This window comes from Panthera uncia, chromosome B4, assembly GCF_023721935.1.
Source record: "Panthera uncia isolate 11264 chromosome B4, Puncia_PCG_1.0, whole genome shotgun sequence".
In the NCBI taxonomy this organism is placed as follows: Eukaryota; Metazoa; Chordata; class Mammalia; order Carnivora; family Felidae; genus Panthera; species Panthera uncia.
In genome coordinates, this window is record NC_064809.1 from 78,942,262 (window position 1) to 78,949,522 (window position 7,261).

Sequence of the window (7,261 nt, forward strand, 5' to 3'; positions counted from 1 at the left end):
CATGTTCCATACCATATACAGTGAGGGAATGTCATGTAAAACAACAATGGGATACCGCTATGCACCTATCAGAATAACCAAAATGCAGAATACTGACAACATCAAATCATTGCATGTGGAGCGACAGGAACACTTAAGCATCACTAGTGGGTAATGCAAAATAGTACAGCCACTTTGGAAGACAGTTTGGCAGTTTCTCACAAAACTAAACACATTCTTACTGATCTATGATCTACCAAGTATGCTGCTTGGTATTTATCCAAAAGAGCTGAAAATGTATGTCCATATCAAAACTAGCACATGGAAATTTACAGCAGCTTTATTTATAATTGCCAAAATTTGGAAACAACCAAGATTTCCTTCAGCAAGTGACCGGATAAATAAACCATGGTATATTCAGGCAATAAAATATTATTTAATGCAAAAAAAACCCCACATTGAATTATCAAGCTGTGAAAAGACCAGGAGGAATCTTAAATACTTATTACTGAGTGAAAGAAGCCACTCTGAAAAGAATACCTATGTATGAGTCCAAATATGGCATTCTGGAAAAGCCAGAACTATAGTGTGAGGAAAAAGATAAGTGGTTGCTAGGGCCGTGGGTGGAAGAAGGGATGAACAGCGGGGTAGAAAAGATTTTTAGGGCAAAAGATTGTATGGCTCCATCATTATGAATACATGTCATTTATATTTGTCCAAACCCATAAAATATATGATACCTAGGGTGAAACCTTAGGTAAACTGGATTTTGGATGATGATAGGTGTCACTATAGGTTCATCACATACCAATCTGGTGGGGAATGTTGGCAATGGAGGAAGGTATGTAGCTGTGGGGGCAAGGGATATCAGGTAAATATCTCTGTACCTTAAACTTCTCTAAAATGTAAAGTCTTAAATAAAAAAGAAACAAAAAGAAAGAACAGTATACTATTACTACTACACCCCTATTAGAATGGCCACAATTAGAAACCACAGACTCTACCAAATGCTGGCAAGGATATGGAGGAACAGTAATCCTCAGTCATTGCTATGGTGAATGCAAAATGGTATAGCCACTTTGGAAGACAGTTTTTCAATTTCATGCAAAACTAAAAATCCTCTTACTATACAATCCAGTAATTGTGCTCCTTGATATTTACCCAATCAAGTTGAAAACTCTCATGTCCACACAAGATCCTGCACACGAATGTGTCTAGCAGCTTTATTCATAATTGCAAAAACATGGAAATAACCAAAATATCCTTCAGCAGGTGAATGAATAATAGACTGTGATACATCCAGACAATGGAACAATATTCAGCACTAAAAGGAAATGAGCTAAGGGACGCCTGCGTGGCTCACTTGGTTTAAGCATCCAACTCCTGATTTTGACTCAGGTCATGAATCCAGGGTCCTGGGATTGAGCCTGGTGTCAGGCTCCACGCTGGGTTGGGATCTACACTGGGTTGTTTACATTTCTCTCTCTCTCTCCCTCTGTCCCTCTCTCCAGTTGTTCTTTCTCTCTGTATCTCTCTCTGAAAAATAAAACAAAATAAAGTAAAAAAAAAAATTAAAAAATGAGCTAACTCTCATGTTGTGGAAGGATATGAAGCAGCTGTAAATGCATGTGATTAAATGTAAGAAGCCAATCTGAAAACAGTACACTATATAACATTTTTCAGTTATTGTACCTTTAAACTCCAGAATGTGTTTTGGAAATAATTTTTGTATTTTTGTTGTTTTTTTGTTTTGGTTTTTTGACTGTATTATTCAAACCTGTTTGCTCTGAGAAACCCTTTGTGTCCCTTTCCAGAAGCACAAGCTTAGGCTTGTGTGTCCTCTCGGATGACAGTGGATTTATAAGGTAAGCTTTGGCTGTGTCCTCCCGTGAACATTTTGTTGAGTGATGTGCCACTGTAGGTTTCCCACTGAGCACAGAGACTCCACAAATTTTCTTGTTCTGTTGTTTTGAAAACATTGTGGGACATCTATTTCTCCACTGTGTGATCTGATTGTTTTGGCCCCCTCTGGAAGGATAATCTTTAAAGCCAGTCTTTGAGGTTTGCTCCAATCCCAGAAGGGCCTTCTTAGCTGTGTCCTTCCCTGGTTCTCTCTAATATACATCTAGTTGGTCTACACTTAGATTTTTGGTCTCATGGAGCTACCAGCCTCCTCTTAATGTCTTATCACCAAATGTGCATTGTGTTTGAGAGTCACTTGAGCTAGAATTTTCCCACACTTTGCTCAAAATAAAGTCAGTTCACTTGAGGAGAGTTTGGAGCCTCTGTTAATACTGCCTGCCTTTCATTCCAGGTAAAACCTGTGTTCAACTGTTCTGGAACTGGAACAGGAGCATGACCAGTTCTGTCACAGTGACACCCTGGTTTATGAGCAGGTTTCTGCTGAGGTCAGTAACCTATGGTCTTTTAAGCTTTTCTCTTTTGGCAAAAAACCTCTATCCTTTGAACTGACTCAGTTGAAGTTGAGGCCTATAATTCTTGGCCTATCATGCTTGGGATAGACCTTCTATCTTATGAATAGACGCTGGGTAGAGGTAGAGATCTCTAGACCTTTTAGCTACCATTGCCTTGAGTGGAGCTTCTGCAGCATGGAGCTGGAAGGGGTAAGAAATGTTTTCAGCCTGCCACTCTCAAGGTGATAGGGTAGCCCTTGACTGGGATCTAGGGGAAGAGGAGTCTGCACTTGCCTGTGTGCTTCCTATCAGGTTGGGCTGGGAGAAGGGGGAGACAGAGTAGGCCCTGGTTCAAATACATGTCGTGTGAATGTTCATATTGACTTTATTCACAATATCTAATCAATTGCCCATCAATTTAAGAGTGCATAAACAAAATTTGGTGTATATATGCAACTAAAGATGGAATGCTACTGACCAATAAAAAGAATGAATTACTTCTACACATGACAAAAGGAATAAATTCAAATTCATTTCACTCACTTAAAGAAGCCTTCCAGGAAAGAGTGCATATGACATGCAGGTTAAATAGGTAGATAAATAGATGGATGTGCAAAAAAACAAAAAAACAAAAACAAAAACAAATCAGATCACTGGTTATCTGGGAATGGGATTGGAAGGAGGCATGATTTAAATAGGGGCATGATAAATCTTTCTGAGGTGATAGAAAACTTCTGTATTTTGGGGGTCCTGGTTGGTCCCGTTGGATGAGCAGGTGATTTCTGATTCCAGGTCATCAGTTTGAACCCCATACGGGCGTAGAGATTACTTAAATAAACTAAAAAAAAAACTTTGAAATAACAGTTTAGAATCTTAATCTAGTGAGGGTTTCACTGATGCATAAAACTGCCAAAATTCAGAATTGTATACTTTGAGTGAATACAGTTTATTTTACAACTATTTCTCAATACAGTGGTTGAAGAAAGAATTGGGCAGATCTTATTTTTTAGATTGAAGGAGTTGCATTTTAGAGCAATGATTCAGAGATGTTTCTCTGTTTCTCACTCTCTCTCTCTCTGTCTTTTTTTTTCTTTTGGATTGAAGTTTTAATGTTGGCCTAAAAACAGGAAACTACTGAAGGCATAGAATATATTTATTATATAAAAAATCTCAATGATAAAAGTAGGCTCAAACCTTTTACTATGATCGTTAGTATAGCAGCTGTGGAGTGAGGTTTCACTACCATTAACACTATTATTTAATTAAGAAAGCTTTATTAGTTACTGACAATGCAGTCAGCTATATGACACATTTAATGGGAAGTCATTAGATGAGTTTGAAGATGTTCCTTATGTGCATAAAGTTTTAGATAACAAGGTGGGTGAAACAGGTGAAAGGGCTTAAGAGTACACTTATCATGATGAGCACTGATAATGATGTATGGAAGTGTTGAATCACCATATTGTACACCTGAAACTAATATAACACTGTATGTTAACTCTACTGGAATTAAAATAAAAACCTTAATAAAAAATCATGTAATCTCAAAATTAAAATATTAGTTGTATGTTATTAAATGGTTTTGTACATGACTTGTACTACAATGATAATGATACGTTTATAAGTGGTCCTATAATGCATATATCATATTCAAAGAATTACATATACATATATGTTTATGCATTTCTGCATCTATTTTGATACATTTATATTAATATGCTAGCTATTATTATCATTATTATTCAATATATCCCTGCTTTAAGAACTTACATTGTATGGTACATGCATCCTTTTTGAATCAAAAAAAGGAGAGGAGTAATTTCCTAATAGGAGTGAGAACAGAATATACCTGACTGCAGGTGTATGCAATTCCTATAGCAACACAGAGATTTCTTGACATCAGGAAAAGGGAAAAGGTCAGAATTGAAGAATTATTGTGCATGTCTTGTCATGGTGAGGTCTGTTAGCTTCTACATCAGCCTGTGGATTCTGAGTCAGCTGCATGACACTGGACATATATTGTTCTAGGTTCGGTGATTGGTGTTCCTTTCAAAGATAACCTGGTGTGAGTGTGTGCGTGTGTGTGTGTGTGTGTGTGTGTGTGTGATTGTGTGTGTGTGTGTGTGTGTGTGTGTGAGAGAGAGAGAGAGAGAGAGAGAGAGAGGCAGAAACAGAGGCAGACAAAGACAGAGAAAGAGACAGAAAGACCACGTTAATGTTTGTATATATGTGCATGTGTGTGTCCAATGGTGGTTGTGGCAGTGTAGCACATAGTGAATATAGAGGAACATTGTTCTGCCATGGCAGTTAGCACTATGATTAGGGTCTTTTTTTTTTTTAGTTTGATAAAGGATTACTAATATCAATTGATGAAGATTTAAAAAGTTAGGAGCCTCTCTCATTTCAGGTTTATCTGGAGTACTGCCTGAGGGCATCTGCATTTTATTGCCTAAGGAGGCTTAGTAAACTATGCCTCTTTCAACCTAAACATGTTTCTGCTTCATCTCGGGAGAGACAAGACACAACCTTAGCACAGTGACCACTTATTTGAAAATCATAAAGTTTTTCTACCCAGTGAATCCTGTATTTTCCCTAGTAATCTGCAGTTTTTAAAATGTGGGTGAAAGAGATGACATTTGTTAAAGTATAAGAGAGGATTCTTAGAGAAAGACATGGGTAGAGAGATGACTAGATAAAACCTTTGATGATTAGATACTATTTTGCATTTAATTGGGGGATGGGCTAGATGGGTGATGGGTATTAAGGAGGGCACTTGTGATGAGCACTGGGTGTTGTATGTAAATGATGAGTCACTGAATTCTACTCCTGAAACCAATATTGCCCTATATGTTGGCTAGCTAAAATGTACATAAAAAAAATAGTACTAAATAGAAAAAAAATAATTTGGACCTCTGTTGCCTTTTTGATAATTTTACAATCTTTTCCATTTTTTCTGCAGAGAGAAAGGTAAAGAAAGGTTATTCTGAAATGACAAAGTAGTAAGCGTTTCTCAAGCTCTGTCTATGGAAATGGAAGCAGATACACTTGGAGAGCTGGGGACACTTCATGGCACAGAGTGTAGAGAAAGGGGCAGAGAAAGTTAGTGTCTTCCTCTCTCAGATGTAACATGAATAGTGTTAAGAGCAGGAAGAAGGGACAAACCTGATGTGGATTTAACAAACATGCAAAATTTACATAATTCAATCATTCAAGTGACTCTATGGTGGAGATTCTCTTATACACCCCATTTTTTAGGAGGAAATAACAATGCGGAGATACTATGTAACTTACCCGAAGCTACAGGGGCAAAAACAGAATTTGAAAGCTCTGTCTGACACCTGAGCTTATTTTCTTAACTCTTACTGATGAACTATTCTTACCCTTATATTTCCTTCCTCATTATGAGGTAGCATTTTCTCCAGCACAGATGCTCAAACATTAGAGTCATTGTTCACTTCTAGGTCATTCTCATGTGATCAACCAGCAATCAGTATTCAGCTTACTTTACCTTCCATTCTAAAGGTCATCTCTTTCTTCGCTGTCCCTAATAAGACTCCGTCCATTAAAGCCACCATAACCTCTTGGATGACCACACACTTTCTGGGATTACCGTCTTCTCCCTATGAGTGTTTATCTTCCTCAAAGGTAACGGTATGATTTTTGTAAAATGCTAATTTGAATACAACACTGTCTTTCTAAAAATCCCCAATGCTTACCCCCGTCTACAGAATAAAGGTCAGCTTCCTTAGCATGAAAAATATGGTCTGCATGATTTCCACGAATTTCCTTTGAAGTGTCATCCCTCACTTTGTCTTGTGCCTTACAAATCACTTACAAACTTCATGAAGCTCACCATATACTTAACTCTCCTTTTGCACAGAAAGCTATTTATTTCATTTGGCTTAATGCTATTTGTTTTAAAATGTGCTTAGGAAGTGTTCTGTGACCATAGGACCACTCACCTTTAGAGGCTACACTTCCTTTGTATTTTCCATAAATGCCTTTTTCACTGGATTAACATATAGCAGCTTAGTTCTCTATAGCTATTTCCCCCTGATTTCACAGTGAGCTAAGCACTGAAGTTATTTATACATGGAAATTTCACAGGACAAGGGTGCATCAAAATTCAATAATTACCAATAAGATGAATTAATTTTCACTAAGCCATATATAACAAAAATGCATTATCTTTATTTTTGGTTCAATTTCATTACAGTAGTTTTGTGAAAGGGAGGATTTGCAAAAACAACTGATCTAAGCCAGAGAAACCATTAACTAAGAGTGTGAATCATTCAGTCCCTGGACAATTGAGCGACTCACATGTCACCCTTAGGATACTGTACACTCTGTTTTTCTCATTCAGCACTGAAAAAGGTTTCTTCAGTAAAGCTGATACTTTGATCTGTCTTATTATATCATATTTTGTTACATCTACCAATTATGTATGTTAAATAACATTTGTTACTGACTCAAGATAGACAATACATCCCTTAGAGAGCCAGCGGCAAACTTGGAATATATTTTCCCTAAATTCAAATTACTTGGCAACCATTCTCTTTACTCAAATGAAGATGAAGTATGGAGAAAGCCATTCCACCCCAAAATTAACAGCTAGACAAAACATAGACCAAATGTATTCTTCAGCTATAAGTACGTGGGATTCAAATAAATAAACTTTCTAAAATTAAATATTTCAACCTCATTGGTTGCATTCTTCGCTTCAATGCCTCCCCAGATTGTGATAATACCGGTGCCTTTCAGTTATGTCACTGTTAAGATAGAATTAAACAAAAATATTTTTTTCCCCAGACTCTTTCTCAAAGCTTCTTTGACATCTTTGTTTCTCAGAGAGTAAATCAAAGGATTCA